The following is a 19,284-nucleotide window of genomic DNA, read 5'->3' on the forward strand; positions in this document are numbered from 1 at the left end:
GGAGGGGCACGGCTCGGTGGTGCTATAGGGACACCCTCCCCTCCCCAGGGAGACAGCCATGGGGTCACACCACTGTCACCAGAAAAGCCAGCAATGAGGACTGGGGGTGCGGGGGGCGGAGGGCAGAGGCAGTACGACCAGAGCCGGGTGCTACCCCACGTCTGCCTTCCCCCGGCCCTGGCGGCCCCTCAGCGAGAGTCACTGACTCCACCCTGGTCAGCTGAACCCCTGCGCCCACGGCACACCTAGCCCTCCTGCAGGTCCAATTCACCTGCTTTTGCCCAAGCTCCTACAGCCCCTGCTGTGGTGCGGTATGTGCGGTGGGGGGGCAGAAGGCAGTCTTAAGACCCCAGAGTGAGCTTTCAAACCACAAACCAGCCCCTGCTCAAAACCCTCCCACGGGGGCTTCCCTGGTGGCGCAGTGGTTAAGAATCCTCCTGCCAATGCAGGGGACACGGGTTCGAGCCCTGGTTCAGGAAGATCCCACATGCCGCAGAGCAGCTAAGCCTGTGCGCCATAACTACTGACTGAGCCTGCGCTCTAGAGCCCGCGAGCCACAACTACTGAGCCCACACGCCACAACTACTGAGCCTGCACTCTAGAGCCCGCAAGCCACAACTACTGAGCCCACGTCTCACAACTACTGAAACCTGTGCACCTAGAGCCCGTGCTCCACAGCAAGAGAAGACACCGCAATGAGAAGCCCCCGCACTGCGACCAAGAGTAGCCCCCGCTCGCCACAACTAGAGAAAGCCCGTGCACAGCAACGAAGACCCAACGCAGCCCAGAATAAATTTAAAAATTTATAAATAAGTAAATTTATAAAAAAACCCTCCCATGCCTGACCTCTCAGCCTGGCCCCTCCTGCCCCCTTCCTGCTTCCAACCCAAGAAGGCCCTACCCCAAATGGCACCTCCTACACCATTCTTGGGGGCCGTCCCCCTGCTGGGCGAGGAGATGCCTGCTGCCTCTGCAGGGCTGGGCCTGGGGCTGCCTGTGGCGGGGGGGGCCGCGGGTCCTCCAGGCGGCAGGGGCATCAACACGGAGGCCACTGGGGTGGGGCCATCCCCTCCTGCTTCCCAAGGCCTCACTCTGGAACAACTTCCTGTTGGTGCCCGGCTGGCAGGAACCTTGGGCTTGGGGCCTCCTAGGTCCTGCGTGTGTGCGGGGGATCTCGTTCTCTACACTCTTCCTTCCCCCGTGACTTCCTGCCCCAGAGCAGGCACGGCCACCACTGACCACAGAACTTCACCCTCCTGGTCACATTCTCGAGAGAACGCAAGGCTGATCTCAGAGAGCTCCCGTCCCAGGTGGCAAACCTTCCAAGGCTGGTGCCCAGGAACCCCAGGATGTCTGGGCAACTCAGGGATGGGCTCCATGCCTCACTCCATTTTATAACAAGTGGACACCAGGGCCACCGGCGCTGAGGCCCAGCTGGGCCAGAACCCGGACCCTGAGCGCAGCCTGGGGCTCCCCCTTACCCCACCCTCAGGCCCGGCACACCTCCTCTGACAGAAGGACCCGGCATCGGCCTCCTCTGGCAGCTGCAGCCCAAGGTCTGGAACCAAATTAGGCTGGGTCCTGGTGAGGCCCCGAAGGGAAGTGATTCCAGAGTCTCCTGCCCCCACGGCCCACCCCTGAGCAGCTCCCCTGTGTGGCAAGGAGCCGGCACTGGGGGCCCCAGCCCTGGTGCAGCAAAGTGCCAGGGTGGGGTCCCCTGGAGCAGCATATCCTTCCCCCTGGGTGAGCTTCCAGAGAAGTCAGGAGGTGGGGGCTTGGGGGAGGACTTCGTGGGGTCCGGCTGCTCAGCGGGGCTGCAGCACAGCATCGACAAGCTCCCGAGCTGGGGGCTGTAGGGGTACGTGGTGGTGACACCTCCTGTGGGAGGCTGAGGCTCTATCCCCAAGCGCCTTCGGCCCCGCCCAGATCTGGGTGGGTCAGCAGGGAGGCTGTAGTGGCCTGGCGCTGACCCTGGGGGCTCTGAGGCCCTCTCGTGCATCCAGCTCACAGCCGGGCACCACCATGGATCCCGCCCAGCACCCAACGGCCACCCTGCGCTCCTAGAGGTCCCGGGCCAGATGGTGATGGCAACGGGAAGCCGCCTCTCGTCCTGTGCTGAAGGGCAGGGGGCGCGGTCACTCCGTCCTCTGCCTACCGTGGTCAAACCCACCAGCTGATCACTGACCTGCCTGCCAGGGCCCGGCCCCCAGCACTGTGTCTGCCTGGCCATCAGGGGACCCAGCGGTTCTGTACCAGCTGCCCCTTGAGAAAGGGTCTTCCTTTTCTGGCCTCAAACAGGAGGAGAGGAAGCAGCTGGGGTTACGGAGGACATTCCTCAGGAGACAAGGTGAGTTTCCTGGCATGCCTCCCTCCCCCTCCCACCTGTCCACGCAGGGCTCCCGGCCCGCTTTTCTGGCTCCTTCCCCACCACTCTCCTGCTGGTGGCAGATCTAATCTTGCCAGGCCCCATCTGGGGCACGGGGTCTCTGGGACCCACAGACCAGGCCTCCGCAGTGGCCGGTGGGTCAGGGGAGTTCAGGCTGACCCCAATCTTGGCCCCAACACGTGTCTCTAGGAAGGAACAGCCACGGAGAAAGGAACGGCTTCCACTTAGGGTGGAGCGCCCCAGACTCCCCGCCTGTCTCCCCGTCAGAACCACTGCTGGGGCCCCTGAGACCAGGTGACCTCAGTGGTGACTACTAAGGGCTGTAGCTGCTGCGGCCCACGGTCCGGGGCCGTGGTAGAAACCTGGAGGGGTTCACACAAGGCCAGAGCACAACTACCCACGGTGATCTGACTGGAAACGTCACCAGCCGGGCGGCGGACTCCTTCCAGGATAACGGGGCACCTGTGTCTCTGATGTGGAAGCAGGAGGTAAACACGCCGGGCTTCAAGTCTCTGGGAGCTCCTGGGATGCTCTACAGGGGGTCGTCCCTCTTCTGGGCCAGACCCACATGGGCACCGCTGGGCAAGGGCACTCAATTGTGTCCCTGTCCTTCATGAGTCCCCGGTTGGGCAGGGAGAAGCAGATAGGTAGACAAGGTGACCAGGGAACGGGCTGGGGCTTGTAGAAGGCACCTAGCTCCGGGAAGCAGGGGCAGGGGCCAGGGAGGGTCCCTGAGCACCAAGCAGGACAGACACTTATGCCTTTTATTAAACTGCTTCCGAGGGAGAGAGTGGCAGGGTGGGCCAGACAGGCTGAGCTGCTCCCTATCCACGCCTGGCCCTGGGCTTGGTACACAGGGCACCCAGCATGAACGAGAGGAGCAGAGGTCTGGGGGCAGCAGCTTTCTGAAGGGCACAGGGGCCTAGGCAGGGAGAGCTGCCCCAGGAGTGGAGCTCGGAGCGGGGTGGCACGGGCCCAGGCGCCCAGCCAGGGCCCTAAGTGGACTGTGGGTGCTGCCCCTGGCTCCCAAGGCTTTGGGGTCAAGCCAAGGCCTACCCTGGTATTCCAGGCCCCTAGGTCGACCCCTGACCCCACATCACCTTGCAGGGGGCACCCAGCAGTGAGGGCTGGGGCCACAGGGGCAGCCGGGGTATGAGGACACAGAGCTCTCTAATGCCACAGAGCAATGTTGCCAGATTACAACATCCCCTTGGGCAAGGCTAGAGGAAATCCCCCAAATGGAGCTGCAGGGTCAAGGGCAGGGAGGCCCCAGCCTGGGACAGGGCTCCAGATCCCACAGTGGGGGCTCCTCTGCAGCATCTCATTTAACTTTTCCGAGGACACCATGAGTTGTAACTGTTTTTAACCCCATTTCACAAGGAGGGACGTGAAGTCCAGAGAGTCACTGAGACTTGAAGGGGACAGGCTGCTCCAGTGCTGGGAATGCGGCCCCCGACTACTTCCTGGGAGGAGCTGTGCTGGCTCCAAGAAGCCCCTGGGAAGCCTTCCCTGGGCCGGCCCAGCCCCCAGCCGTGGGGCAGCCCACCCTCCTCCCAGCAGGCACGGAGCCAACTCGGAGCACTCACCCGTCAGCCTGGCAGCTCCTGGGGACAGGGACCTCCCCTGCCTCTGCAGGTTCCAGCAGGCAGACGCCCCACACCCCAACCAGCGGCCTGGAATATGGTTGGCAGTGGGCCGCCCCTACCCTGTTTACTGCAGCCAGCATGCAATAAACATCTGATTCACAAGGAAGCAGAGAGCACTTCTCAGAATTGCAGCACAGCTGCAGGGGAAGGAGTACGGATACCAGGAGGGTGCCCTGCCAACCCCTCAGGCCCCGCCGACCTCCCCAAGCCAGTGTCTCGGCCACTGAGCCCACACCCTTCCCAGAGGCCGGCAGGCAAGGATCACTGACTGGGACCCGCTGTGCCTAGCCCACGGGGGCCAAGGATCAGTCGCCTCTGGACCTGGAGACTGGGTGAAAGAAGCCCAGTCCTGCCAGCAAGTTCCAGCATGGTTCATGACCTGGGACGGGGACGGGCAGGGGCTAAACTGCAGGTGGCCCCAAAGCTGGAACCTCAGGGCTTCCCTGGTGGCGCAGTGGTTGAGAGTCCGCCTGCCGATGCAGGGGACACGGGTTCGTGCCCCGGTCCGTGGAAGATCCCACATGCCGCGGAGCGGCTGGGCCCGTGAGCCACGGCCGCTGAGCCTGCGCGTCCGGAGCCTGTGCTCCGCAACGGGAGAGGCCACGGCAGTGAGAGGCCCGCGTACCGCAAAAAAAAAAAAAGCTGGAACCTCAGAAGTTCTGCTGCCCAGGGAGAAGCTGGGCAGTGGGGGGACCTCAAGCACCGTGAGGCCCTCTCCCTGATGAGGGCCCAGCCTTGTTTCGCACTTCACTGGGATGGCGCCTGGAGTTCAAGGGCAGCTCAGGAGCCTGGCTCCCGAGCCCAAATCCTCCAGTGTGGCCCAGAGCCAGGGGCTTGTATCACTAAGGAGGCTCAGGTCTCCTGGCCGTGGCTGAGAGGCAGCTCCATTTCTCTCGGCATCATCCTGGCTGCCCTCCGGTGCCTAGGCCCAGGGGTGGTAAGGAGGCACCACGAGAGTGCCCTGCCAACCCCTCAGGCCCGGCCGACCTCCCCAGGCCCCCGCCTCAGCTACCGAGCCCACACCCTTCCCCCTTCCCGGAGGCCAGCAGGCAAGGACCAGGAGGTGGGCGCTGCTGAGCCTGCCTGCCTGAGGCTACAAAGAGCCCAGAATGCTCCCCCTCCCCACCTCTGGGACTTCAGTGGCCCACATGTGGGACTGTCCCCAGCCCTTGGATGACTGGTCAGGGCCACTGGAGAGATCCAGAGGCCTTTTGGAGACAGGCCACCTACCTGTGGGTAAGATTCCAGCGTCCTGACAGCCCCCTCTCCCTGCCTAGGCCCCTGTGCACTTTCATCCATGCCCCCATCCACACTCTCACCACATCCGGTGCACACCAGGCCACTCTGGTCAAACTGGTCTGCCACTCTCCCCGCTGCCAGCCTCTGGCTCAGTCTCTTCCTACCTTCATGGTTGTCCGCATGGCTCAGACAGCCCTCCTTCTGATTGCAAACCCTACTTTCACTGGCCACCTGCCGCCCACCTCCCTCAGCCAGGCTGCCGACTGCTGACCATGCTACCTGAGATTATTAGAGAACCACATATGTGCATGCCCAGGCCTTACTGAGGCCATCTATTAGCCAGCCAATGAGGGGAGAGTGGGGCCTGCCAGTCACTGACCCTTGGTGTCCCACGATAGAGCTTCAAGGACAGAAACCAGGAGGACCCAGGTGGTTCCCTGAGCCTGGCCACTCCTAAGACACTCTAGCCTTTGCCATGAGACCCAAGCGGGCAGGGACCTAGGAGCCTGCCCTTTGCCCCAGATCTCTCCAGGCCCAGTCCCACCCCCACTCCCAAGCAGAGGTGGCCCAGCTATCCCTGCTCTCCAGCCCTGAGGGCCAGGGAAATCACCCCCAGTGGCTCACAGTCACTGAACACCAACCATGTGCCACCACCAGCCCCTGGACATTCAAAACCACCTATAAGGCAGAAAGTGGTTCACTACCCCCATTTTACAGATGAGGAAACTGAGGCTCAGCAGTGCGAAGCCCCCTGGCCAAGATCACACAGCTGGTAAATGGTGGCAGCCGGATTCAAAGCCAGGACCCAGCCACTCTGTGTGTCTCTCTCTGTGCTCCCTCAGGCTTCCCCCGTGTAGGCCTGCAAGCTTGCGGGCAACCATGGAAGGGGAGGGATGGTGGTAGCTGACTCAGCATCTCACTTTCCTCTGTCCATGTGAACAGGAAGAGCCAAGGGAGGTTTGGAGCCGCCCACCCTCCTATCTCTCCCAGGCTGGCCTCCTTGTTGGGCTCCTCCCTGACTCTGCAGGCCTGAGGGACTCTCCAGAAAGGCCAGGCCCTCTGTCAGCACCCCTCTTTCCTGATGGCCAACAGGGTCTAGCCTGGGCCATCTACCCATCTGTCCTTCTGCCTGCCGCCTCTGGCCAGGGTGTGCCCCAACACGGGGAACAGAGCCAAGTAATGGAGTGGTGGCTGGGGGGGGGGGGAGGGAGGGGGAATTTGACAGAATTCTCACCTTGGAGCCCCCATCCTGGCCTCCTGGTCTACCTGGAGTGGAGCCCTGACTCCCAGAGGGCCGTCTGCGTGGGTGCCCTGCGTATCGGACACAGTGGGAGGAGAGCCAGGAGATAATGGCGCCCAGCCCCCTCCTCTGGTCTCGCAGAGCCTGGGCTAGAGAGGGCAGAGGGCCGACCCAGGGTTACACTGAAGTCAATGCTGGGCTAGACTTAAACCTGGAAATCTGCGCTGACTCCAGGACTTGCCATGCTCCCTTGGCTGTCAAACTGTCGTGAAAAAATTCTACACATCATCATCACGGCAAGTAACGTTTCCTGAGCTCCTCTGTGCTAGGGCCTGGTTACCTGCCTCGTCAGCAAGATCACATGCGTGTCCTCGACTCGGCAATCCCGGGGGTCCCACACGGAACCCCGCCCCAGGCCAGGGTCACTTAGAGGGGCCCTTTACTCCGCATGACCTGACCAGCAGGCACGGACGTCATCAGTGTTGACAGATGGGCAAACCGAGGCACAGAGGGAGGATGTGAGGCGCTCAGGGTGCAGCAGGGCGGCAGGGGGAGTGAGCTCCAGGCTCTGCAGCGGGGCTCAGGCCCCCTCAACACTCCCAGTGGGAACACTGTCAGCACTTCACCAGGGGAAGCAGAGGCCCAGAGCAGCAGGAAAGAGCCGGGCTGCTGGGAGGGGCCGGCCCACATGTGGAAGGACAGCTGTCCCTGACCCCCAACTCTCTGACACTCACTGTCCCCCAGAATAAGAGTCGCAGACACCCCCAGAGCCACTGGGCTATCAGTCACTCACACTTCAGTGTGAGTCAGCTCCAACAGGCAGCTTTTCTCCACCCTTCGTTGCGCGGCTTGAGGGAAGGAAAGTTTGGATTACCGGGAGGAGGTGGAAGCGAATTCCCCGCCCGCCCGGGGCCTTCGGAGGCCGGGATGTGTGGGTCGTGTAATGCGGGCCTGCGGCGGTCTGCGAGCCCCAGGGGCCTGGGAAAGCGGAGGCCAGAGGGACGAGGGGGACGCGGGACAGACGCGACGCCTTCGCCCCCGCCCCTAGGCCTCCAGGGTGCACCCCGCGCACCCTCGAGCTCGCGCGCTTCCTCGGGCAGTGGCGCCGCCAGGCCTGGCGCGAGCTGGAGCTGACCGCCCCCCGCCCGCCCTACGTAGATGACCCCGGCCCCGGGGACTCCGGCCAGCCCGGAAGGCTCGATCGCGCCCCGCCCGTCCGCGCCCCGCTGCCGTGCCTTACCTGCCGAGGCTCTGCTCCCAGCCCGCGGGTCCTGAGTCCCGGCAGCGGCTCCCGGCTGGGCCGCCAGGCTCCCGCCCTCCCGGCGGGTAGCCAGGAGCCAGGTCCCGCCCGGAGCTGTGCCCGCCCCTTCTGCCTGGCCCCGCCCCGGCCCCGTGCCCCGCCCCGTCCTCCCGGCCCCGCCCCTTCGACCTGGCCCCGCCCGAGGCTCTGGGCCGCGCCCCTTCTATCCTACCCCGCCCTTTGACTCCCCTCCCAAAGAACCTGGCCCCGCCTCCTCGGGCTCCCTGGGCCCATCCCACCAACTCCTTTTGCAATGCGGAGGTCGCAGACGCAGCCTGCCGTCCTCGGAGTTCGAGGTTGGGTGCGGGGTGGGGGGTCAAGACGTCGGAGTCCGAGGGATCCCCACCTTTCCCCACTCCTGGTCCCGTGGAGAAGGCGGGAGTTGGCTGCGGGTGTGGACAAGCCATCCCTGCACGGCACACGATAGATGCGCCGTAAATAAATGCAAGTGGCACCTGGTGGCCCCACTGGAGAAGGCGCTGCCCCCCCAACCCACTGATCCTGATCCTGCAGCAGGAGGCGGCCTCTGACTCAGGTCAGGAGGCCAGGGGCAGGGGCAGCGGATGACCCCTCTCCCGCCCCCGGCAGAAGAGGACTCGCTGGGAACCGAACCTCTGGAACCTCGCCCTTGTTTCAGAAGGGTCTCTAGGGCACTTTTCAGCCACTTCCAAACGGGGACACAGCCCTTGTACCAGGTCTGGACTCCCAGGGCCCAGGGTTCTGGTTCCAAGAGTGCGAGGCCCAGAAAACAGGGTACTTTAAATTTTACTTCCTGGGAGGTGCCCATCCAAGGCCCTTCCCCACAGCCATGGGGGGAGGGGGGACATAAGTCCAGCTTTAGACCCAGGTTACCCTGTTTAAGGGGCAGGGGCCTAGGGAAAAGGGGGCTTGTCAGATCCTGTAGGGGAAAGGGCTTTCTGGGAGGAAATGGCTTCCTGAGGGGAGCCCCAAGGGGTGGGGTAAGTGGTGGAGATAGAGTGAAGGTATTCTTGGGAGAGGAAACAAGGCCAGCAAGCTTGCAGGGGACTGGAGCCTTCCAGGGCAGGGGTCAATGGCTTGCGGCACGATGCGGTGGAGGGGATGGGATCCCTGGTCCCAGAGCCTAGGAAGCTGTGAGCAGGGGAAGGACAGGATCTGGCTGGGGCCTGAAGGGGCTGGGAGAGAGAGCAGAAGGCCAGCCCAGCAGAGGCTGAGCCTTGTCCGGGTGGGAGGCCAAGGTCTGCCCCTCTGTGCTGCACTGGGTACAAAGGGCCAGAGTCCAGCAGGGCAGCAACGGCAGGGGCTGGACCAGCTACTCCAAACCAGCAGGGTGGGGGGCATCCAGGGGCTGGACTTGGGTTATGCTGAGGCTGAGGTCCCTGAGGGGTGCTCAGAGTTGCAGCTGGACAGAACTTGGGCCATGTCACTGTCCACCTGTCCCAGAGCTGCCCAGCAACGGGTCCCACACCCCAGAAAGAGGAGACCTGGCTGCAGCAGCACACTCGGGGTCAGAGAAGTTAACTGAGGGTGGGGGGAGGTGGGAAAGGCCAGAACCAAGTGGCTGTGTCCACTGGGAAAAGACACCACTGTACCCTCTGGCAGCTTGCCCGCTTGGCTGGGGACGGCGGGAAGCGAGTTCCCACCCACCCCAGACCCTCCAAGGGGAGGCCACTGGGAGTTGCCCTGGGCCACAGCCCAGCTGGTGAGGGAGGGGAGTGAGTGAGGCTGAGGGGCTCTGCCTGCTGCGCTGTGGGGAGGCCAGAAAGGCTGCTGCGGTGGCTGTGAGGCCGGGGCCCGGGGCTGGGACCCGCTCCAGGGGACTCGCTGCCAGTTTGTGCCCTGGCAGGGAGGACAGGCTGGGCAGGGGCCGTCCACCTTGGGCTCCAGGCCATTCCCACATCCCAGCCCGGCCCTGGTGCTCTCTTGCACCGCCTTGCCCTGTGCGGGAGATGGATGTGTTTTGCCTTTGCTGGAACCAAAGGGGAGGGCAGCAGAGTGGGCACCAGGGCCAGAGAGTGGGCAGCGGAGGATGGCTCACAGGATGACCGTGCGCTGGGCTAGATATGGGGCGTGTCGTCCAGCCTCCGTCCGAGCCATAGCTCCTGCCGCTGGTTTCCCCTCTGCCCCCCGGCCTCCTCCCTCTTGCATCGCTTCTGGGCGCACCTGTCAGCCGTCTCTGGGTCCCAGCACAGGGTCTTCCTTCCTGCTCGGAGGCCGCCCTCAGCGGGTGGTGGCCCAGCCCGTGGGCTTGTAGTCGGTGGCCCACTGTGAGCACCCGGAGGGCAGGGCCTGCACCCACCTGCCTGCTGCACCTCCTGCCCAGTTCCGGCCCGGCCTGAGTGCGTGGGTCAGCACCTCCTCGCCATCGGCCAGCGGGCCTGAGCTGGCCCTGGTGACCTGGAAGGGCTCCCCCGGCCGGGGCCCAGCCTCTGCAAAGCCCCAGGGCAGGAGAAAAATAGAGTCATGGGGCTGTAAGGCCAGCTCAAGGGCCGGCCAGTGCCCCCCCCCTTTCCCCACAGGCTGCACCCTGACTGCGGGCCTCCATCAGCAACCCCAAGCCCGGATCAGCTGCTGCTTTTACTCTCTGAGAGGTTTGTTTGGGTGAATTTTCTACCTACCAGGCGTCAGGCAGGCCCCACTAGGAAGATCTATTTTAAAACACCAGCCCCGCAGGTGGAGGATGCAGGGCCCACGCAGACACTCGTGTTTCTATTTTTACTGCCTCCGGAGCCCAGTTTGGAGCTTGAAAGCAACCCATTCTATTTCGGGTGGCTTCCGCCCTCGTGGCGGGGAGGTGGGTGTTTTGTACACAGGAGCCTTCTCTGCCCTCCTCCCTCCCAAACACTCACGTCCTGGCAGCCCGTGCCCCCCCACCCCGTGGACCACGTGACTTCCAGGAAGGCGCTGGGGTCGGGAAGGGGAAGCCCATGTGGGGCTTGGGAAGGGGAAGCTGTGGCCCTCAGGATGCAAAGGCCTGACGTCACCCTCAGGGGGCCCCAGTGGCCTCCCCAGCCCGGGGTCAGGGGCAGCCAGCCCTTCCCTGGACAGTGCTGGACACTGGGATGAGGTGCCTGAGGTGAGAGGGGGTGAGGTAGCCTCTGCAGCTGTGAAGCCCCCCTGGACCAGAGGTGGGAGGAACAAGGGTAAGCCTGGGCGGCTCCCAGGAACACGGACCCCCAGGAGGGACTCAGCTCCCCAAGGCCTGCCCTGCAGGCGACATCAGGCTGCCTGGCAGGAGCCCACCAGGCTCCCGGAACCCACTACCTGGCTGGCCCCCTCTCTGGTTCTGGGTGGGTGTCCCCAGACTTTCAGCCAGTGGCTCAGCCCAGGGCCCCAGGGGGCCACCCCCTTCCCACTTTCCCTCGTCCAGCCTCAAGAGTGGATTTTGGCCTCCATTCCCACTCCTGTGGGTCCCTCAAACCACAGTAGGCCGCTTGAAGGCCCCCAGCTGCCGCCCTAGGTCACTGCCCTATTAAACATGCCACCATCTGGCCCATCAGCCCAACTTGTGAAAGGCAGCCTGACACCACAATGCCCGCCTGTGCTTCCATCACCACCCGGACTGAGCTGGGGGTCCCCTGTGCCCCAGCTTAGTACCCGGGCCAGCACCCAGCCCGGTAGCTGGGGATGGCTCGGTCCAGCCTGCCCTGCTTCTGAGCCCCTGCCCACAGCCCGCCTCCTCCTGTCCTCTGACGGTGGGATGAACAGGGTCCACCCCCAGAGAACTTGTGAGCAGTGCCCAGCCCGGGACCGGCCTGGCGGGGGGAAGGAGGTGCAGTCCTAGGGTGTCAGGGGAAGTGGGCAGAGTCTGCCTGACAATGAAGACTCGGGAGCAGAGAGGTTTCCGTCACAGGGAGGCTGGGATCAGCCTGTGAGGAAGGCCCGGAGGGGAGTGAGGTGGGGCTGAACTGGGCCCAGTCTGGGGGGCGCACCCATGGCCTTCTGGGGCTCCCGTGGGGGAGTGGGGCTTTAGCCCAGCAAGTCTGTCTGCAGAGCCTTGTGCAGCTCTCACAGAACCACTCAGAAACACAAGGTGGCCTTTTTTTTTTGTTACATGTTTCAAAAAATCAGAGCCTGCTTATCTCAAGTTGTGCCTGCTTAACTCATCTGTAAATAGTGTTGGAACGCCTGCTGATTATTAGGTAGAGAAAGAGACCTACCCCACATCTTATGCCAACATAAACGTCAGCCACACCAGAGACTTAAAATGCGAAGGGAAAAAACCCCAAAAACCTATTAAAAGAAAATGTAGATGATTCTATGCTATGGAGATGAGGCAGGATTTCTAGGTACCAAAGATAAAATAACTAACATTTGAGTGTATAAAGGAAAGAACCAGTAGGTATGGCAGCATAAAAGTGACCCCAAAAAGGTGAATGTCAAAAACACCACAAACAAAATTGAAGGGAAAACTGTAAACTGGGAAGGAATACGTGCAAAGTGCATGCATTAACCAGGGGTAAATATACAAAGCATTTTTATAAGTTATTTACAAGTTTCTACCTTGACTTGAAAATGGGCACAAGTAGCAATTCATAAAAAGAGCTATGTGTGACCAGTAAGACACGTTTAACCAGGTTCTACCTCACTAGTAATTAAATAAATACCAATGGGAAACATGAGATAGCATTTTTTGCTTTTTGAAGCTAAAACTCTCACGTGGCACCTCAATAGCCCACAGCAGCATGAATATACATTCACATATTCCCCTATTATAAGGAGAATCTGTATTCACTCTTTCCAGGGCTGCCCCAGAATGAGTCCACCCTGAAGCACAAGTTCACATCCTGCTGATTTACCAACAAGGTAGAATTGAGCGCGTAACTCATGAGAGTGTGTGTGTATGTTTGTTTGTTTGTTTGTTTTTGCCATGCAGTTTGCAGGATAGTTATCGAACCTGGGTCCCCAGCAGTGGAAGCACGGAGCCCTAACCACTGGACCGCCAGGGCAGTCCCTAGGGTGTGTGTTTTAAATTTAGTTTCTACTCATTATCCGAGTTATACATGCATGCAATTTAAAGAGCGAGTTTTACAAGCCTTCTTACAAAACACAGCAGTCCCCCAACCCTCGTCTTCCAATGCAACTTTTAACTCACTCTTTTGGTTTCACCTTTGTATCCCCAGACCACACGCTTACATTGCGACTTCCTGACCTCGAAAATCATCATACCTTCATTTTGTTCAGATCAATGGCCATGGCTGACATCTTCATGTTACTACATAAACACTGTTCATGTCTGAGCCACATAATGTATTGTGATAACGTTTCCTTCCTTGCTCAACTTCTCGTTTCCCTGGAGTTAATGTCATCTTTTTTATTTTGCTTAATTCTCAATACTAATTCAACTCCAAATTCTGCCAAAAGTTCAAATCTCCCCAGAGGCATCCCGGTGTATCAGGTATTCTATCACCTGGAAGTAGACTCTGCTTTCTCAGCGGGGGCACAGCCTGCAGTCTGGGACCACCACACCAGCACCCTGAAGTCCCCTTCATCCTTTGCTCCCCGGCAGGATCCCCTGCTTCCTGCTTCCTACGACTTCCTCTTTCTTGCTTTCCTCCCCCTGTTTGGTGGAACACACCAAGTAGCTTCCTGAGAAAGGGTGCAGGGCTGTAAATTTTTTGAGACCTTATCGTTCTGAAAATATCTTCCTTCTACCCTCACTCTTAATGGTTTGGCTGTGTATAGCATTTTGGCTTAGAAAGCATTTAACTTCAGAGTTGAGAGATTTTATTCATCGCCTTCCAGCTGTGAGAAGTCTGAAATCATTCTGATCTTAGTCATTTGTACGTCATTTCTCTCTGGACGCTTGTACAGTCTTTTCTTTTCTCTTTGTGTCCAGTGTTCTGAAATTCCCCTTTGCTGTGCCTTTACTGTGCATCTATTTTCGTGTTTGGATCTGAGCATTCAGTGGCTCCTTTCAATCTGGAAACTCAGGTTTAATTTCTGTGAAATCTTTTTGGTTTTGGCCACATGGCTTGTGGTATCTTAGTTCCCTGACCAGGGATCGATTCCGGGCCCTCGGTGGTGAAAGCATGGAGTCTAACCACTGGACTGCCAGGGAAGTCTCAAATTTCTGTGAAATCTTTTCCACTGTTTCTTTGATTGTTTTCTTTCCTCCAGTTCTCTTTCTAGAACTCCTATTGTATAGATGTCAGATCTCCTAGACCAGTTCTCTAATACTTCCCTCTCCTGTTTTTCTCTTATTTTCAACTTTTTTCCCCCAGCTTTTTGCTCTACTTTCTTCAAGACTTCCTTAACTTCATCTTCCAACTCTTCTACTGAGTTTTCAATTTCCATGATTGTATTTTTTTTTTTTTTTTTGGCCGCGTTGGGTCTTCGTTGCTGCGCACGGGCTTTCTCTAGTTGCGATGAGCAGGGCCTACTCTTCGTTGCGGTGCGCGGGCTTCTCATTATGGTGGATTTTCTTGTTGTGGAGCACGGGCTCTAGGCATGCGGGCTTCAGTAGTTGTGGCGCGCGGGCTCAGTAGTTGTGGCTAGCGGGCTGTAGAGCGCAGGCTCAGTAGTTGTGGTGCACAGGCTTAGTTGCTCTGCGACATGTGGGATCTTCCTGGACCAGGGCTCAATCCCGTGTCCCCTGCACTGGTAGGCGGATTCTTAACCACTGCACCACCAGGGAAGCCCTCCATGATTGTATTTTTAAGTTCCAAAAGTTCTTTATATTCCGTAATGTTCCTTCTTTATAGCACCTGGTTTTTGTTTCATGAGTACAACATTTTCTCTTTTCTTCCTGGGGATGTTAACGACGGATTTTCTAAGTCGTCTTCTCCCAGCCATCTCTGTTTCCTCCCAGTTCCCATTTTCCTTGTTTTATCCTGATCTTCCATGTTACAGAGGTCCCTCAGACGTCTGCTCAAGCTGGCTGGCTGCTCAGGCTGGAGGGTTGGGCCCGCTGACTGTGAGCTTTAGCAAGCGGTGACCTGGTAGGACCTCCTGGATGATCAGATTCCCCCAAGAAAACCCCTCTGACATCCCGTCTCGAGGCGAGACCCGGTTTCCAGAGTTCTGGACACTGAGGGTGGGTGGCTGGGACACAGCTGGTGTCTCAGCGTTATGTAAATGTGCACTGATGTCCGCCAGTCCAGAGACCCTCTGTTGGCCCACCCAGGGAAGGAGCCTTCAGTGCGTGGCCTGGGGGTGGGGGTGGTCCAGAGGCCTGGCTGTGGATGAGGGCTGTGGGAGCATCTGGCTCTCTGCCCTATTTCCAACCAGCCCTGCTCATTTCGTGTCCGTTTCACTCAACTTACAGAGGCTCCCAGGGCCATCAGTTCTGAGCCTTTTCCAGGGGAGTGTGAGGCGCTGGGGTCATGGGGACATGGGGAGCCCTGCCTCTACCCTGGCGTCACCAAGGCTAGAGTTAGTCTCTCCCTCCGAGCCCCAGCTCCCCAGGTGCTCACGAGGATGGTATTTTCCTGGGCTGTTCCCTCCAGAAGGGACTTTACACCCAGGGAGGAGCTTCCCCAGGAGCCTCAGCGAGCACTGCGGAGCCCAGCCTGCTGTGACCTGACTCACCACCCTAAGAGCTTCCCTCCCTGGGTTTGCCTGCCCTCGTCAGACTCTGTCTTCAAAAATCTCTTTGTTATCGATAACTCCAATCAGCGTTAAGCTTTAACATCAAACATCTTAACTCAAAGGTAACACTTTGCTGTCACTCAACACCAGAGTTAACAGGTAACAGCTTGGTTATTAGTTGACACCTCAAATATTAGCCAATACCCTTGCTGATAACCAAGAAAGAGGCTCTGTCTGGGAATGAAATACAGACATTCCCCTGTGTGGGTGGGTGGCTCCTGGGAGGAGGAAAATGGCTCTAACAAGGAACAGAGGCAACCAAGACCTAAGAGGCGGGCTTCCCTGGTGGCGCAGTGGTTAAGAATCCGCCTGCCAATGCAGGAGACACGGGTTCGAGCCCTGGTCCGGGGAGATCCCACATACCGCGGAGCAACTAAGCCCGTGCGCCACAACTACTGAGCCTGTGCTCTAGAGCCCGCGAGCCACAGCTACTGAGCCCATGTGCCACAACTATCGACGCCTGCGCGCCTGGAGCCCGTGCTCCGCAACAAGAGAAGCCACCGCGATGAGAAGCCCACGCACAGCAACGAAGAGTAGCCCCCACTTGCCACAACCAGAGAAAGCCCACGCACAGCCACGAAGACACAGTGCAGCCAAAAATAAACAAATTTAATTAATTAATTAAAATAAAAAAAGAAGGTTTGTTTAAAAAAAAAAACACCTAAGAGCCACCATCACCATGTAGCCCAGGGACCATGGCACTGGGAGCTCTGGTGGGCATCACCCTCGCAGGTGAGGTCACCTCCAGTGTATAGGCACATTACTCTCATCCAGATGGGACGGCCTCTTTGGGAGCAGGGGCCATGAGCCACACTGTAGGCCCTCGATACAAGTGTGTTTAATAAATTATAAAAGCGGGCTGCACACGGCTTCTCTCCATTGAACAGATGCAAACGATGAGGCCAGAGAGGGGAGAGATGTGTCAAGGCTGCCTGCTCCAGGGCTGCGATGGTTTCCCGCCCTGCCCATCCTCAGTAGCCACGTCCCGTACCCACCCACCCCTGGAGGCTGCCAAAGGTGTCCAGCCTGCAAGTTCCCCTGCTGGGGTCCTCACTTCTTCTCCTGGCCCTGGGGACCCTGACGGGGAGATCCCTGCCTTGCTAACCCCTTTAGAAGACTCCTACTGCCCAGGGCTGGAAGGGCAGACTGAGGGTCCCAAGAGTGGGCTTCTTGGCCCAAGGTGGGGCTGTGCAGGCCCCTCTGCTCCCATAGGAAGGCTTAGAACCTTCCTGAATCCTCTCTCCAGGGCCAGAGGGTCCGGGAAGATGTCCCAGCACTAAACGTGTCTGGAAAATGGAGCAAGATAGAGACAAGTGATGTTCCCAGGAGGACTCTCAGGGATATAGTGCATGTGCTGGGCAGGGCGGGGCCTGCAGGACCGGGCTAGGAGGCTGCCTGCGGGGGAAGGCAGCAGGAGGGGGCAGGCCACACCTTCACTGGGCTGCTCCCGCAGAGCTGGGGTTACCCTGCGGTCCAGCCCAGGGATGCCTATCATGCTGGCTGGACAGGACAAAACGGAGGGAGCCCCAATCCTACGGGGGCCACTAGAGCTTGCTTGAGCTCCAGAGACTGGCAAGACCCTCTCCCATCCCCCCACCCCCAGCTACCCCTTGAGACTGGGGGTCCCAGGTCAGCCTCATCAAATCATGACTCAACCATGCATGGAATACGTATTTACTGAGCGCCTAAACATTCATTCATTTTGCAACCGAGAGCTGGCAAGGTGGCTACCCCCCACCCCACTCCCCCGCCCCAGGCGAGGGCAGCGCTACCCTCCTCGCTCAGGCCCGTGAACCCAGGTCCTCCTCCAATTTCCCTCTCACCCCACCCTAGTCTGTATGTGTTTCCTCTGGCTGCTGTAATAATTACGTCAAACTCAGTGGCTTAAAACAACACAAATTTATTATCTTACAGTTGTGGAGGGCAGAAGTCTGACACGGGTTGAAATCAAGGTGTCTGCAGGGCTGCATTCCTTCCGGAGGCTCTGACTTTCCCAGATCCTAGAGACTGCCACATCCTTCTGCCCTTCCTGCATCCGGGAGGCCAGCAACAGCGGGCTGAGTCCGGGCCTCTCCACAGCCGTTCCCTCTGCCTGGAGCGCTCTTACCCCAGAAGCTGCAATCCTCGCGCCTTCGCGTCCTACAAGTCCTTGCTCAAAAGTCCTCCTTCATGTTACCACCAACCGCTGTTCCAGCACCACTGTCCCTCTTAGCCTGCTGAGGAGGGAGCAAGTGCTCCAACACCAGGGCGTGCTGCAAGGCAGCAGCCCCAGGCCTGCGAAGGCCTGGGGAGTAACTGTTCACGCTCCTTTCTCACCCCCTTTAGTGAAGCCATAGCTGAGCCAGGGCAGAACGAAGCCTTCTCCCGTGGTGTGGCCAGGATGCTCTCCGTAGCAGAGCATCAGGAAAACAAAAGGTCACGGATTGTGGGGGGAGAGAGGACAGCTGAGGGGAGGGAAGTGCCAGAGGCGTGTCCCACCGGGCTGCCCAGGGAGAGCCACAGTCCACGCGTTTAAGTATTTCAGAGCTACACGTCAAGCTCTAAACCATGAACTAGACATACTCTCTCCTTGCTTAACAGCAAATCCAGCTTGCAGCACCCTGCAAGGCCAGGTCTGTGTTCAGTCTTGGGCTCCCTGAGGTCTTTGCATGAACCTCCAACAGAGCAGGAGAGTGGGCCCTGTTCCGTGACCTTCAGGCTCCCCGCTCTACACCCCCAAAGTGTCCACCCCAGCTCCCTGCTGAGCTCTGCCTACAGCTCACCAGGGCCACACAACCAGCGGTGTAATCCGCCTTCAGTGTGACAGAGCTGGGGACGAGGCCTGCCCAGGGCCATTTGCCCAGGGAATCCCACGTCCTGGCCCCCAGAGGGTGGTCTAGTAGTGAAGCGCAGGCTCTGAATGACCATATGGACCCCTCGCATAGAGGGAGGGCATGGGCAGAGGAAGGCAGAGTGGGGTTCAGGGCAGAGGACGCCTGCAATCAGGAGGACAAGTGTCATCACCATGGAGACCAGTCAATACAAACCAGCTCACCCAAGGTCTGCGCCACGGCAGGGGCCGCCTTCCCCAAAGCCTTGGGACCCGTGAGTTCCCCTCCCAATCCTCCTAGACACCAACCTGGAGGGAGGAGCAGGGGAGGGGGGGGCAGTGTGCCAGGGCTTGTTTCTTTCTTTTTTTTAAAAAAATTAATTAATTTATTCATTTATTTAATTTTTGGCTGCACTGGGTCTTCGCTGCTGCACGTGGGTTTCTCTAGTTGCTGAGAGTGGGGGCTACTCTTTGTTGCAGTGCGCGGGCTTCTCATTGCGGTGGTTTCTCTTGTTGCGGAGCACATGCTCTAGGTGCGCGGGCTTCAGTAGTTGTGGCACGTGGGCTCAGTAGTTGTGGCTCACGGGCTCTAGAGTGCAGGCTCCGTAGTTGTGGCGCACCGGCTTAGTTTCATGTGGGATCTTCCCGGACCAGGGCTCAAACCCGTGTCCCCTGCAGTAGCAGGCGGATTCTTTTTTTAATGAAAACTGATATGTGAAAGCCTTTATCTTTTTAAATTTTATTCAATTAATTAATTATTTTTATTTTTGGCTGCGTTGGGTCTTCATTGCTGTGCGCAGGCTCTCTCTAGTTGCGGCGAGCAGGGACTACTCTTCGTTGTGGTGTGCGGGCTTCCTTTTTTTTTTTTAACATCTTTATTGGAGTATAATTGCTTTACAATGGTGTGTTAGTTTCTGCTTTATAACAAAGTGAATCAGTTATACATATACATATGTTCCCATATCTCTTCCCTCTTGTGTCTCCCTCCCTCCCTCCCTCCCTATCCCAACCCTCTAGGTGGTCACAAAGCACTGAGCTGATCTCCCTGTGCTATGCAGCTACTTCTCACTAGCTATCTATTTTACGTTTGGTAGT

General features: G+C 58.9%; 1 protein-coding gene across 2 annotated transcripts in view; it reads right to left on the bottom strand.

Moving 5' to 3' along the window:
- Positions 1–13,220, bottom strand: part of SH3BP2 (SH3 domain binding protein 2) — a 41,524-nt gene extending 28,304 nt beyond the window's left edge. Inside the window, exon 1 of one of the 2 annotated variants that reach the window (XM_060148839.1) lies at positions 13,201–13,220. The gene's annotated coding sequence lies outside the window, so the exon portion shown is untranslated. Of the gene's footprint in view, positions 1–7,751; positions 7,848–13,200 lie in introns of those variants that run through there. The other variant, XM_060148837.1, reaches the window with a different exon arrangement.
- Positions 13,221–19,284: the final 6,064 nt, after the last annotated feature.

The sequence above is a fragment of the Lagenorhynchus albirostris genome, chromosome 4 (assembly GCF_949774975.1).
Source record: "Lagenorhynchus albirostris chromosome 4, mLagAlb1.1, whole genome shotgun sequence".
Lineage (NCBI taxonomy): Eukaryota > Metazoa > Chordata > Mammalia > Artiodactyla > Delphinidae > Lagenorhynchus > Lagenorhynchus albirostris.